General features: G+C 41.6%; 1 protein-coding gene across 4 annotated transcripts in view; it reads right to left on the bottom strand.

The window, feature by feature from the left end:
* Positions 1-13,458, bottom strand: part of Agtr1a (angiotensin II receptor, type 1a) — a 46,512-nt gene extending 33,054 nt beyond the window's left edge. The window contains exons 1-3 of one of the 4 annotated variants that reach the window (XM_006516534.2): positions 13,225-13,448; positions 4,794-4,877; positions 4,043-4,171 (exon numbers count right to left, since the gene is read on the bottom strand). The gene's annotated coding sequence lies outside the window, so the exon portion shown is untranslated. Of the gene's footprint in view, positions 1-3,252; positions 3,355-4,042; positions 4,172-4,793; positions 4,916-13,224 lie in introns of those variants that run through there. The other 3 variants (NM_177322.3, XM_011244264.2, XM_030247129.1) reach the window with 3 other exon arrangements.
* Between the last annotated feature and the right edge of the window lie 2,004 nt (positions 13,459-15,462).

Raw genomic sequence — 15,462 nt, 5'->3', positions numbered from 1 at the left:
GCCTGGAACTTTCATCTCTGTTCACACCTTTGGGCTCTGTGTTAACTAGCATGCAGGTTTCCAAAAGTACCGCTGACTAAATGCCAGAATCTCATGCAAAATGTACTGCTGAATAAGTGTAACGTGTGTACACGAATTCATTATGCCATAATATTTACTTGATATTCCAGCTAGTTAGAGGAAATTAATCTTAGTTACCTCACAGTTGCTTAGTGACTCTCTCTGACACTGTGATAGTTGAAAACTGAAATATCACAGGGATTTAAACGTGTGGAGCATGGGCACCAAGAGTTGGGGGGGGGGTTTCTGTGACAAGGAGGTGAATTAACAGACCATCCTGCTGGAAAGGAATTCAGTTTTGATAAAAGAATTTATAGCCACACTCTCTAAATGAAGTCTGTTGGTTTTCAGAGATGCTCTTTAGCTACTAGTAGGCAAGAGTCCAAGACAACATTTGCAAAACCACACTAATTTTCTGATCTCTTCTCAGTATATACTCCTTCCTAGGTACATTCCTGACTCTGTGTCAAGACAAGAATACTCACTGCTCAAATCTGATCACATTTGCTTCCCAACTAAATGGCATCTTCTTGTGAGATATAGACCCCCTCTTTGGTCTTCAGCATCAGATTACTGTAAACCTAACCAATTTGGAACTCTCAGTAATAAAGTTGATGAAAATTAATTGCATATATTGAGCAAAAGTTCCCCATGAAATTAAATTTTTTAGCTTAAGAATTTTAATTGTTATAATGAATTACTTAGAAAGACTGCAGAGTAACTTTCTCTTGGGAAATAGACAGACGGGCAGATAGATAGATAGATAGATAGATAGATAGATAGATAGATAGATAGATAGATATAGAACCAGAAAAGAAAAAAAACTGATGAAATACAAAAATATATTATACCGTAGCATCTTCCTTAACTAATGTAAAGTAGCGGGTCCACAGGTGGAGTTCTATCTACCCATGTTAGTCAGCAAAGGAATCAGGTTACCAATAATAATCTGTGTTTATTAGATAATTTACCATATAAACCAAATTACATTTTAGTTTACTAAAACACACACACACACACACACACCGACTAAATTTCCCCCGCCCCCACTAGAAGCATTCTGGGAGTTGTATTTTATTGTATTCTATTATTTCTGTTGTGTTTGAAAAGTGACTAGCAAGTTTGTTGTGACAGGAGGACCAGCATTTGTGACATCCCTTTTCTCAAAACTAGGCTGACAGCTGACTTCAAATCCTGAACTTCAACAGTGAAGGCAATTTTGTGTTTAATGTTCAGTCTTGTGCAATTGTGTTATTCCAGGAAATAAACAAAACTGCATTGCTAGGGATAATGACTAGAATGTATTTGAGACTGACATTTTGTTAATGGAACATTTGGAAACAGGATGAACAAGAACTTTAAGAACATATTCATCCAGCAGTTGGTTGTATTCATTAAAAACAAAATCAAATTGTTATTATCTGTAGTGTGTGTAAGCCAAATAAAACTAGAGATGTCCAAAACAGAAGTGATTTGTAATTTATTTTATTTGGCTCACTGAATTCTTCATTTTAAAAACCACCACATATCAATCCATTTGAGTTAAGACAAATGAGACACAGCTCTTACTCCAACAATTCTGAGACCTTACTGAAAGGAGGACGACAGTGATGTAGGTAAGTAAGCCAACTGTCACATCCACGTGTTAGTCCTTAGCTCAAGGTGACATAGGTCCCTTCACATCATTAAAAGAAATTAAGAATATAACACTAGACTAATAAATGAAATATTTAGGGATACAAGCTAATATGAAAGGCATGAAGGAGTCTGTAACCCAGACCCCTAAGAAACCATGAATCTCAAACTGCTTTAAAATGCCCAAGTTAAAAAGAGCATATAACTCTCCTTTCCCTGGCCATGAATGTCCACTGTATTCTTTAAGACTGTGTTTCTTCACAGAAGTGGATGCTCACAGTCAGCTATAGGATGGAACACAGGGCCCCCAATGGAGGAGCTAGAGAAAGTAACCAAGGAGCTAAAGGGATCTGCAACCCTATAGGTAAAACAACATTATGAACTAACCAGTACCCCGGAGCTCTTGACTCTAGCTGCATATGTATCAAAAGATGGCCTAGTCGGCCATCACTAGAAAGAGAGGCCCATTGGACACGCAAACTGTATATGCCCCAGTACAGGGGAATGCCAGGGTCAAAAAAATGGGAATGGGTGGGTAGGGAAGTGGGGGGTAGGTTATGGGGGACTTTTGGGATAGCATTGGAAATGTAATTGAGGAAAATATGTAATAAAAAATATTAAAAAAAAAAAAAGACAGTGTTTCTTGCAGCCTGTCAAACGGAGCGGCTGTGAGAACTGGAACTTTCTACATCTGTGTCATCCAGCCAAGACATGTCTACCAAACCCTTGAGATGCTCACTAGGAGCTGAGAGGCCGAATTTCTATTTTCTGTAGTCAGAATTAATTTATATTTCACTTTCAGTACCCACATGTGACCAACAGCCATAACACTGGGCAGTGACTGTCCACAGACTGTGTTGGCGACCCAGTTTTTTATTCTTTTAAATGTGCTATTCAGGCTTCCCTACTTGTAAAACATTGGTTTCTAACATAAACACTTTGAACCTGTAAAACAAACTCTAAAATGCTGTTTACACATTTCAATCAATGAGAGATCAGAGTTCCCTGGTTGTAAGCTGGTAAAAATTTTAAAGGGGTATTACCGAATTCACAAGGTCTTTGGCAAATGAGCAGCTTCTGTGTTCAGTACAGCACTTACAGCTGGGAATGGGGACTTTAGGACTAGTCAAACAGAAACCAGGGCGTCGTTTCCAGTTAGAAGGATTTGTAGAGCATCAGTCCCTTAGCAACAACAAAATGGCTCCTCAGAATGAAGAATGTTAGTTTTGTTAGCCTTAAACTGAAATGTCTGAAAAAGGCATCTATAATAGCGTTATCTTCTGGGTTTGCTCTTCTTAAGCAAGGTGTCATAGTTATTTGGAACATTTTCCTGCAAGTGTAAATGTCAGGAATGGATGTCTTTGGATGTATAGGGAAGAGGGGCAGGTTCAGCACTAAAACCTCTTGGAGAAGGCACACTCTGACTGGTCACCTGTCTTCCTCCACCGGAGGCTGAGCTCCCTCCTCCTCAGTGCTGTCTCCACCAGGGTTTCTATCACTATGCTAATACACCATGCTCAACAGCAACTTGAGAAGGAAAGGTTTCGTTCATCTTACAGTTTGTAGTCAGTCCGTCATCCCAAGGTAGGGACTCAAGGTAGGAACCTGGAGGCAGGAGCTGATGCAGAGGCCGTGGAGGAGTGCTGCTTTCTGACTTGCTCCTCATGTTTTGCTCAGCCTGCTTTCTTATAAACCACAGATCTACCAGTCCAAGGATGGCACCACCCACAGTGGGCTGAGCCCTCCCACATCAATAACTAATTAAGAAAATACCCTACAGATTTGCCTACAGGCCAGTGTTATGGAGAGGTTTTTTCAATTAATAACCCTTCTTTCCAGGTTTAATTCTAGGTTTAATTCAAGTGGACAAAAACAAACCAGCACAAGAATTCTTAAAATACATCATGTCAGCTGGACATGGGGCTTGAGGTCCTTATAAGCCTCAGTACTTGGGAGAGAAGCCAACACAGGAGACTCAAAATGCAAAGGTGACTGGGTAAAACTAGGTCTCAAAATAAAGGTTAAAGGAAAAAAAAATCTGTTGTTGTGACTCAAGAGTACATCGTGTATAAGGTCCTGGGTTCAATCCCCAGTAGCGTTCACACACACACACACACACACACACACACACACACACACACACACACACACATGCGTACTCACATCAAACCAAAACCAAACTCCAAAGATACGCAGTGACAACTCTGTAGAATGTGACTATTTTTATCTTCAAGATTAAAGTAGTCCTAAATAGTTTCCTCACACCACCACCCTGGGGTACCTTCCAGATTTCCTACATGCCAGCGAGGGACAAAAGCAAAGTCACTGGTAACGGCTATATACCCACCTAGCACCCAGCCAGCTTCTGCTTCAGCAAAGCGGAATCACGCATTCCGGACGGCACATGCTGCCTTTTAAATCTCTCTAAATAGAATGGAGAAGCTGCAGGCTTGTTCTCTGACGTTCTCTTTCTCTTCTAGTTGAGTAAATGAGAACCCGCTTAGTGGAAAATGTAAGTCAAGTCCACTACAGAGGAGCTGGCTCTCCGAAACAGTCTCGGAGCACTGTGTTACTCTTCAAGGGACCAGTGTCCTACCCTGTGACCCCGTGCCTCTCTCAGGCTTATCTCAGGACTTACAGGACCTCCCTCTCTGGCTAATATTACCCCATGTTATCATTAGCTTAGGGGAGAGGTTTGCTAGGGGAGACTCGGAGACATACCAGCTTTCTGAAAGTGAGCGGGTCTAACTTTAAGGTTTTGGTCTTTAGGCCCCGGACAGTGAGTGAATGCATATCGGATGTGGTGGCTGAGAAGACCACAGCCATTTCCTAGAGAGTCTCTTCACCGCTTTTGCAGAAAGAATGCAGCACAGGGCCAGAGGGCTCTTTGACAAAGGTTTGCAGATCTGACACATGGTTTTCTATCAATCTACAAAGGAACAGTAACGACGGTAGTGTTTACATTCAAAGTTGTAGAAAATATAAGTCATGTGTCAGGAAAATAAAGTAAAAGCGGAATTTTATTCTTCCCTGCCTATCTCACCATTGACTATCAGGGAACACTACTGGAAGATATAACGTAGGTATGAGACCCTTACCTGGTGATGGCTTTCTTGGAGGGTTGCTGTGAGTTATCCAGACAAAATGCCAGCCATTTTATACCAATCTTTCATATGTTAAGTCTGGAAGAGAATATTAAAGAATATTAAAGTGATTCACAACAGTGATCAGATTTTAATTTTTTAATTAAATAATTGTTAAGCCTCACACATTAAGACTGTGTGAGGAGAAAATGAAGTCACCTGATCCAGGCTGACAACTATTTTCTCTAATATGGAGTTATACTGTCTCAGACGGTCTCTTCCTGATACTGATCAGCATCCTTCCTGGGGTCTCACAGATACTCAGCAAGGGGGACAGGACTGGAGAAACGGACTCTGAAGTCGTGTTGCTAGATGCAGACCCTAACAGATGGGGTTTTTAACTCATGAATCTGCAGTTAAATCTTGCTAAATATTCTGTTTTTATTATGAGGTTTATACAAGTGTTACTGTACTGTATTTTAAAATTTCCTTTATAGAAAGTTTTCTTTTTCTGCTTTTCTTTTTCTTATAAGTAAACCCGCATGTTATACAAACATTGCTCCTGAATAATGTGAACTTCTTTCTCTAACTTTGTCTCTGGGTCACCTCCCAGAGCTGCTTCTCTTGTTATTCCCCCAGCACTCAGTGTATATACATGCACACAGCTGGGTAGGTTCATGTTATCCCTACGAAGATGTTACATCTCTGCTCGTGGCCGCCGTTAATCTGTTCATTTTATTTAGCATTATAGTTATGCAGAACGTTCTCTGTCAGCACAGTTAAAGCAGCATTACTTGTTGATAATTTATTTAGCCAGCCTGCTCTTGGGGCCTTAAATCTCTTTCTTTTTTTCCAGCTTCCCTTTTGGCTGCAATAAAATGTTTCAATGCTCACATTCATGTGTGGGTATTTTTATACTTATATGAACATCATCAACGGCACAAGTCCAAAATAGAATTGTTGAACTAAAACTCTTTGCATACTTATTAATGGTGTGATAGATATTTATAAGATACTATTTATAAAGTTTATAATAAAAATCTGATGCCAAAAGTCTAGGTTTTTGCAAAAACCCTTTCTTTATGTATTGTTTGGATTGGCATTTCTGTACCTATGGATGAAACCGAGTTTCTCAACTTCCAGTGCTTTTCAGGAGTTTTTCTACTCATATTTTACTTAGCAGTAACCTTTGCTTATTCTTTCTGTTGGGCAGTTCATAGTCTCTCCTGTTGAAGAGTGCCTGCTATTTATAGACGCTAATGTTTTACATGTAATGTGGGGCAAACAGTTTTCAAAAGTTTGCAGTTTATCTCTGGGATTTATTTATTGTGCTGCTTATTATCTACTCTTTGTTTTAGATAGATAAGTTCATCAGCAGCCTCTGTTATGAGTTCAGAAGACTGTAAAAAGGTTATTTTAAGCCGCAGAGTCACTGAGAAGGACTGCGTAGCGGGGACACAGAAAACCCAATATGAAGGTCATCTTGGCTATGCTATCATAACAGCAGGGTTTTGGCATTGTCTTCATTATCAAAAGATGTTTTCATAAGAAGATTTTCATTGGAAATCCTAGGATGCTGTGAAGGCTGTGGGCTCTTTCTAAGACTACACTTTGGGGAGAGAATTCAGGAACCATCAGAGTCACAGTACCCTTCTTCGTTGCGCTAACAGTCTCGGGCTAAGGAGAGAAAGGCAGAGTGAACTATGAGGTCATTGGCTGACAGTCCATAGCAAACCCAAGGTGGGAACCGAGAGTCAGTAAAGAAAACTGGGAATGCATACACAGACTCTTGAATGAGTTCAGGCTATCCGGCCTGAAGCTTTTTAGACCTGTTGAGCTTTCTTTCTTCAGCTTTTTGTTGTTGCTGTTAGTCTTCTGCTTTACAAATTTTCAGGCATCAGTAAAAACAAAAGAAATTATTTCCCTTACAAGTCAGTGATAACAATACTAAATTCCTTTCTTTGGAATAGCAAGAACCTAGGTCTGACTTTAACAGTATTTTGACAAGAATTGTGGATTCTACAAAGCCGGTGTAGACAGAGTGGTACTTGTGATTGCACTTGTCATTAAATGTTACTAAAAATATAAGACACATATACTATGACTTTATACTTCTTTATCATGTTGCTTAAAATTGTGGCCACTTGGTCCTGGTAGCGAACCTCCTCTCGCAGCAGGTCAAGTGTCAGAAAGTATTTAAGAAGCCAATGTGTGGGAAAGCCTGCACATCCCCTGCCATTGCAGAGAAAGAGGCAGCATCGAGCTGTGCGCCGTGAATGGCTGGGACTCATCACGGTACAGTGTGTTTTATTCATGGTACAGCGTGTGACATCATCTGAACGGAAAGACGGTTATTAAACCCAGCTTAATGGAACATTCTCATTCAAGAAGAATTACACGCGGAGTTAGAATCATGAATGGAATTGAGTTGAAAACCATGAAAAATGTGGGTCAAAGAGTAGAGAAAGTTTCGGTGATAAAATTGTAAGCATATGGCCTTCATTGGAAGAAGTACAAATGAGATGTTTTAACATGTTTAGAAGAAGAAAAAAGGAAGCTGTCTTGCTCACAAGCCAGGCTTTGTGAAGTCAGTGAGGGTGGTCACTGATACTCTGTGTCCTGTTAGCACTGAGAAGCTCTGCCTGCGAGTGTTTCACGTGTTCTGTGTACTGCTCACTCTCTCACCCCCATCCCTGCACGGCTGGCATCAGAGTTGAATTTTGCTGCAAGCCCTCCCGTAACTGTTAAATTCTGTATTATTAATGCTGCCTGCAGGCTTCAGTCCTAGATCCCAGCAGCAGGTAAAATTCATCACTGAGGAAAAACTGTGACAACTGTCCTGATGGCGGAACAGGCTTCTCAGGCAAGTTTCCAGAGAATCTAGGCTCAGCTCAGTCTTCCAGCCAACATCGATGATGCTCTGTCGAAACAAAAAGTATTTGGCTAGGTCTGTCTAACAACTGCCAGAAATCTGCATACATTGAGAGGAATCCTTCAGGAAGCAAAACATTTAAGATTCACTGGCTTAAATGAAATCTCCACTTGCTTGGAGCCTGACCACTTTATATCTAGAATCTACTACAGTGTTTATAAACCAGGCGTTAGGTATGTAAGAGCCTATGCTGAAAGCTGGGAATAAGATGTGATTTGAGTTAGCATCTACACACAAACCAGTTCATGTTGTCCTGGAGAAGAAGCATGCATGCTAGGCAAAGACTCTACTAACCAACTTACACTCCCAGCTCCACCACCCCCGAATTGTAAAGCCCACCACCTTTTTAGAAATGTTTTATAAACCATTTTGTATATCTTTCAGGTTGCCCTTGAACTCCTGATTCAATGGGACCTCCTGCCTCAGTTTCCCAAGCAGTTGCGTCAATAGACTGTACTCTGCCCAGCTACATTTTTAGAAAGCTTGACTGAGATACCAGTACTGCCCAGAGTCCTCTGCTCACATGCACATTAAATGATAATACTGATATAGTTTTAGTAGTTCCTCCAACTGATAGCTGAAATTTCTAGATTTCTTATTAGTGTTCTTCAAATCAAATACTATGAATAAAACAATCATTCTTAATGTTCTTCTTCCTTTAGTGAAATAGGTCTTGATTTCCAATGATAACTTTAATTAAATCCTTAGACCATTAGCGTTCACCCAAAAGTAAGTTGCCTAAAGCAGGACAGACAATGTGACAAAGAACATGACTTGTTTGGGCTGTGGATTATCGTGTTTAAACCTAAGTGTCAGTTACCATATTTGGGTCATCTCTTCATCTCCACTATTTCTTAGTATCCAACTGATAACATGAAGATGGAGTAGAGACCATATCATAAAGATTTATGAAGGTTAAATAAAAGACACAGAATGAGCACGGTGGGGCATTGGTATATGATGAATACATTTTGGCTTTATTGAAATGTTATTTTATTTTGAGGGGAAAGGGAAGTTCTCTGCATGGCCCTGGCTGTTCAGGAACTGGATCTGTAGAATTCAGAGATCTGCCTGCCTCTGTCTCTGCTCGAATGCACTACCACTGCCCAATTTTAAAACACTGTCTTATACAAAGGCCAAGAAAACCACAGCTAAGGTAATCATTTTAGGCGAGGTGTGGTTACCAGGGTGTGTTTCTGTCTTTAACATGCTCAAATCACCTGGGATTCCTGTGAAAATGCAGATTCTTATCCAACAAGTCTGAGGTTTTACATTTCCATAAATTCTCAGATGATTCCAGGAGGCTGGGCTGTGGACTATGATGGTACCTGAGGTGACTAGCTAGTTGCTTCTAATTTGAAATGTGCCAAGCCTGAACAGACCACAGAAGCTTGACTTGACTCAACACATTAAACAGCACTGATTCGAGGCTTCGGTCTTTCATTGTCTTTGATTGATCTTTTCATTCTCTTTACTTTTTCCTAGCCAGTAGTTCTTTAGATTGAAAATGGCATTAATGTCTATGTCCCAAGGAGATTGACTTTAAGCCTGTGTGATGGTGCATGTGTGTGTGTGTGTGTGTGTGTGTGTGTGTGTGTGTGTGTATGCTCGAGCCTGCGTGCATGTGTGTGTGTGTGTGTGTGTGTGTGCGTGTGTACACGATGGGATGAAACACATCCCATTGTCCTCCGGCATGAGGAATTTGCTCAGTGCTTAGTAAGAAGCTATGAAGGTGTAAGATTAATATTAATTAATTAATATTAAGGTAGTTCTCGGGAGGAACAGAAGGAGCTGCCATTATAGGAGGACCAAGCAATTCAGCCACACAAGACATCTATCTCATCTGAACACTAGGACAGGAGGCAGAGTGGTTTTTTTAAATCTTCTCTTTCTCAATACGCGTGTAGCCTAACCAACAACTCTGCAGGGCAAAGACCATTTTTATGCTTTGACGTGTCCTCAAGGGCTGAACGTCACTCTGCTCCGTGTAATTGCTTTTGCAAGAACCTGCTGCTGCTGCTGCCGATTTCACAGACAAGTCTTCATGTCTTAAAGCAGGGTATGATCTCTGGTTCATAGAAAACAAGTGAATAGCTAAGCAACTCAGAGAGTTAACTAGCAAGCAGTGAGTCTCTTTATAAGCGAGCACGTAGCCACATGCATGTGTTTTCAATATTCTTGGCCTGCAGTTAACTGAGACAAATAGTTAAGTTCACTGACCTAAAGAGACTTTTACCTCTTGGTGAAGATCACGGTGTCTTCTATGTATACAAAATGAGTAAGAAGTTCGTTGATCTAAACTAAAGGACCATTAATCATGTGAGCTAAAATTGGGAACACATCCAGAGTTAGGAAAGACGTGCCGCCATAGAAGCAGTGAGGTCTCGGTGCTCATCTGTTTCCCCAACTTTTAAATATGATAAACATAACAGAGCCTAAGAGCTTCAAAACCCTTGAAAATGTTCTTGGGTGTGGGAGTTATAACAGTAGCTAGCAGGTTCTAAACACTCAATTCTACTTAAGACCTTTAGAGGAAGCACCTATCGAGGAGCCAGAATAAAAGCAAATTAAAGTAAGTGCTTCTAAATCGACCTATAAGAATAAAGTAGGGAAAAAAAGAAAAGCAATCCTACAGCCCTCAAACCACATGAACCTCTTTGTTATTAAAAAAAAGAAACACTAGTTCATTTTTCATATGCAAAGGAATTTTTCTTTTCTGAATATCTGCTATGAAAAGAATTAAAAATCAGCAAATATTTCATGGTAATACAGCAATGTCCATTTGTCATCTCTATGAATGTTCTAAATATAGACTTTGTTTTTGAATTCCCATTTGTCAGATTTTATGTTAAAGTGATAACTCTAATGAAACTTATTTATACCACTTTGGATTCCTTTTCTGGAAGGGAAACACTATATTTTAGAGTCGTTAATGGTTTAATAGTAGTCACTTGCCAAATCATTTGAATATTATCTTCTACCACTTAGGTACTACTGGTTAAAAGTAACTGTAGGTATCAAGTCATTAAGAAGTTGCTTTTTAGAACCTAAAATTCAGGGAAAGGATCAGGTACAGGGATAAATAAAAGGCTCAAGGACAACAGCCTGGGCTGGGAAGCCAAAACGTGCAAATGGGAAAGGAATTCGATCTCTGTCCCTAGAACAGATTTGAGAACAAAATATAGCAGCTCTCAACTCTCTGCTTGGAAAAGGCATCATGAGAGCACAGAGAAGCCACACATCTGTAATTCAAACTATGCTTCAAAGTCCTTGCTGGCAAATACTTACTCCACGCTGGGATAAGTATAACATTAAACTTTTCTTTTCCTTGTCACAAGCAAAATTAGTTATTACTGTTAATTAGTAACACAAGATCCACACAGTCATAAGTAGCAGCAGTCAAAGGCAGCAAAAATATGCTCTGAAGTAAAGGGGACAATTCTCCCCCCAAACGAGACAGGAGACGAAGAAAATGAAGAAAGCTGAACGGCACATAGTGTGTCCTTCCTACACTGACCAGGGTAAGGCAAGATGACCGGAGCTCAGCAAGCCTCACTCAGATACTGTGATGGGCAAACATTTTGTAAATCTCTGGATAACAGGTTTTCACATAAGAGAAAACCCACTCTCTTCTAAGGTGGTGGATGCAGAGTTAGTTAGTTAGTTAGTTAGTTAGTTAGTTAGTTAGATGTTCTCTGAGTTCCAAGGAAGAGTAAAACTAGAAATTAAAACCTTGTAAAGGGGAAAATAAGCCAACACCACCAACAAAAACAAGGCATCCAGGAAGAGAAGAAGGGCTCAGAAAAGTCAGTCAATTTTAACACCTTACAACTTGAGGCCCCTCCCTAAACCTCAAGCAGTATATATCATACATTATAGGAATTGTCACCTGTGATTTGAGGATAGACCTGTGGACCTCTCACTAAGAAACATTTAACCAGAGATGTTAACAGTTTCGAAGACTTTTATCATGGGATAATAAGGTAACCAGTCTAGACTTTTATGTAGTCAGCAATAACCAAAAACCAGAAAGTATCGAGGTTTTAAAAGACTGTAAGAGACCTTCTGTGCAGTGACCAGAGACTCAGAATTGTTAGATAAATAAAAGCACTCTTAATATCGCGCAGCTAATTCAGGGTAAGAACAAGGAGGGTTCCTGGGCATTAGCAGGAAATTGATGGAGAAGTGACCGTCCAAGTGGGGCCTTAATGGCTCCAAAAAGACTTCCGAGATAAGCAAACAGGACAGGTAGTGTTTGTTTGTTTGTGGTTAAACCAAGGAGATAAAACACTAAAACAAGCTTCTTGGAGTCCTTATATTTGTAAAGTGGGTTAAGGCTTTTGCTTAGGGGCAATAAATACAGGGACTCGGTGGCGGTAACTCTCAAGAAAATCGCTTTAGGAATGAAGTACCTTGAAAAGGGAAACAATGATTACTGACTGCAGAGAGCAGGCTGTGAGGCTGCTCTCTCTCTCTCTCTCTCTCTCTCTCTCTCTCTCTCTCTCTCTCTTTTCCTGGAACGACACAGGAGGAAATTAATGTTGTCGACTTCCAAATGAGACCTCAGGGCACACAGAGTGCCCAAATTTTCCTGAAAAAAAAAAAAAAAAAAAAAAAGACGTCTCCCTGGAGTTGATGGTGGGTCTTTATGCTTAAGGACATGGGCAAACATGGACACCCGTAGCCTATTCTCCTGTGCTTAACCAAAGACAGGGAGCAGGTGAAGTCTTGAGCAGGATTGGCTTAAATTTTCTGGAGACCACCATAGTCTGAGGTTGCGGAGACACTGGCCTAAAGGTTTCTCAAGAAAGTGAAATGAGGTAGAAGAGTGGAGAGCCCTGCTCTCGCTCGCTCGCTTCAGTACTGAATCGGAGCCACTGAAATCCAGTGAGGACTACAGGCCAAGACAGCCTGCTGAGATGCAGCCACCAGCTTCTCCCCACTTCTGACTGAAGTATCAAAGCTTGGCTGGGAACACCTGTGGTTATGGCGTTTGGCCCCACTACCATCTATGTGATACTGATGATCCACTAGTAGAACCCGCACTGAGAAGAAGGAGAGAAGGCAGTGCAGGGTCATTGGCAAACAAAGGTGAGGCTGGGGACAATCTTAACTTAAGCTCAAAGTAGCACAACTTCAGATTTTGGCCCCGCGGTCATACAGGCTACGGTTAAATTCAGGTCACAGCTAAAATACAACAGTTATTTAAAAGCACGGCGGAAAACTGACTTGCTTGCCTCACATTTCTGTAGATTTCTAGCCTGTACTCGAAGAGTTTGATCAAAACATTATGACTCCTTTGGACCACGCTGCAAACGAGCGCACTTTCCTCCCACCTGATCCGGTGAAGGGCAGCCCCCTCCAGGCTCATTCCGCTGGCCGGGAGTGAGCTCGCTCCCCTGGGTCCCCCGGGTCCTCCGTGCCCAGTACTCTAGATTCAGATGTGGTGACAAGGAACCTACCCACTCCCGCCCCTGATCACCACGCTGGCGGGACGCCTGGGCTAGGACTCACCCGGGAGAGCAGCAGAGCTGGGAGAGCCGCAGAGCTGGTACTGGCTTCAGCCACCCCAGCGACCCACCCCAGCGACCCGTGGACCAGGACTCAAGCCTCGAGTCCTCTCCGGCCAGACAGCATCATCCAGTCCCTCCCAACTGCCTGGCGATCAGCAGCGAGGCACTTCCATATTTATAGCCTAGGGGGACGTTGCTACTCCGCAGGTTCCAACCCTAAGGCTTTGCACTCCTCCCTCGCCCCGCCCCGCCCCGCCCCGCCCCGAGACCCTCTGTCCAACCCTCTCCCTCTCCAGTTTCTGACGGAGTCTTCCCTGCTGCCAGTCACCGATGTGCCCTTCCAGATCCAAGCTCAGCTGGTCCTGAATCCCACATCCCAGCCTGAAGTGTTGAAGATGGAGGGAGGTGGGCGTAAGGCCACATGAACTGACTCCAAGATAAATGCTTCACTTAGAAAGAAGAAAAAAAAAATCTTGGAAAAATTTTAAGGATGAATTAAGGAACTCCCTTTCTTCGCTGTGGCTGACTCAAAATTTGAGGCCTGTGCTGTGGATTACATATGGCATGGATTAATTTCAGAGTTGTAAAATAAAAGATTATCAGTTCCTCCTAGTTTACACGTGGCTCAAGCTGCATTTATTTTAAAATAAAAACAGACTGCCAAAAAAATAGCACAAAATATTTGAGAACAAAATGAACTCAATTCTAAATTAGAAAGAAAGAAAGAAAGAAAAAAAGAAAGAAAGAAAGAAAGAAAGAAAGAAAGAAAGAAAGGAAGGAAGGAAGGAAGAAAGGAAGGAAGAAAAGAAAGAAAGAGAGAAAGGAAAGAAAGAGAGAAAGGAAAGGAGAGGAGAGGAGAGGAGAGGAGAGGAGAGGAGAGGAGAGGAGAGGAGAGGAAAGGAAAGGAAAGGAAAGGAAAGGAAAGGAAAGGAAAGGAAAGGAAAGGAAAGGAAAGGAAAGGAAAGGAAAGGGGAAATACATTCTGCAGTGTATCACGAGGCCAGAATTACTCTGATACCAAACTCAGGCAACACAGTACAAGCCAACTTCAGACTAACAGCTTCTATGGATGGAGATGCAAATCCTAATGAAGTGCTAGCGATTCAAATCCAGTGGAAAAATAAAGGTATTGAGACCATGATGTGCCCTGCTCTGAATTACTCGACATTGTGCAAAACAATGGCTTTCGACTGCAGAGTTTGTATTTTACAAGCAGCATTGACTCCACTTAAAGTGAAAATGCAGAAGTAGAATTCGCACCTTGATGTGCACATAAACATCATCTGCCTGTCACCAGCTACATGGCACAGATAGATTAACAATTTATTTCTTAAGGCAGAAAGCCCCCACCCCCACCCCACGCCCCATGCCCCGCTACTTAAAAAACAATCGAAGTAAATGGAGACTATAGCCACACACGCCGAGGTTAATATCAAATCTGGGAAACCAGGAGTGACAGCACACTGGACTGGCAAGACTGGAAAAGGGTGCAGCTCTCTCACCTGAGCCCCATGAAGAGAAGAAGCCCTAAGGCTTCAGGGGTAAGAAGCCCTATCTTTCCACCCTGTGTGCGTCACAGAGTGCCCAGCCCTCCTAGAGGCTTCAACTTAGCTCAGTCTCTGCTATGATGTGGCTGTTCTATTTGAAGTGACACATATGCCCACTTGTGTGTCTCTACCTGACATGAAACTGTCTCCAGGGCTGAGTCCTGCACTTGGCTGCTAAAGCCTCTGCCAGTGGCTCAGCTCAAACCTTGACTTTTAGCAGCAGACCTCCAGCAGCGGTTATCTCATTACCATAGAGGCCCCTTTTGACCCCTTTAGCTGCCTGCTTCTCAAGCATCTTTGCAATTCCCTGAGTCCTATTAGATACTCTTCAATGCTATGTAGCCGATGTCTAAATTACATATATGTGTGTGTATATATAGTGTGTGTATAGTGTGTGTGTGTGATGTATAGTGCATAATCTGAAAGTTAATGTTCATAGGTAAGATTGGAATAAAAGGGTCTGTGTTTCTGCATTTGCCTTGTCAGGTTATCAAGGAATTGGACACTCCTTAGCAAATTGATTCTTACAAAGTCAATATTCCTTGTGAATTTATTGTTATCCAATAAATTCTGGCATTGTGAAAAGTCACAGGCATGTTGGTTGAATCTTTGCAAAGATATAAACTCAGTTTTTAAAAGTGCAGGTCTTCTGTTATGAAACCTGGAACAAAGACTCTGCTGGAAGATAACAG

This window comes from Mus musculus, chromosome 13, assembly GCF_000001635.26.
Source record: "Mus musculus strain C57BL/6J chromosome 13, GRCm38.p6 C57BL/6J".
Lineage (NCBI taxonomy): Eukaryota > Metazoa > Chordata > Mammalia > Rodentia > Muridae > Mus > Mus musculus.
This window is presented reverse-complemented; position numbering and strand designations above follow the sequence as displayed.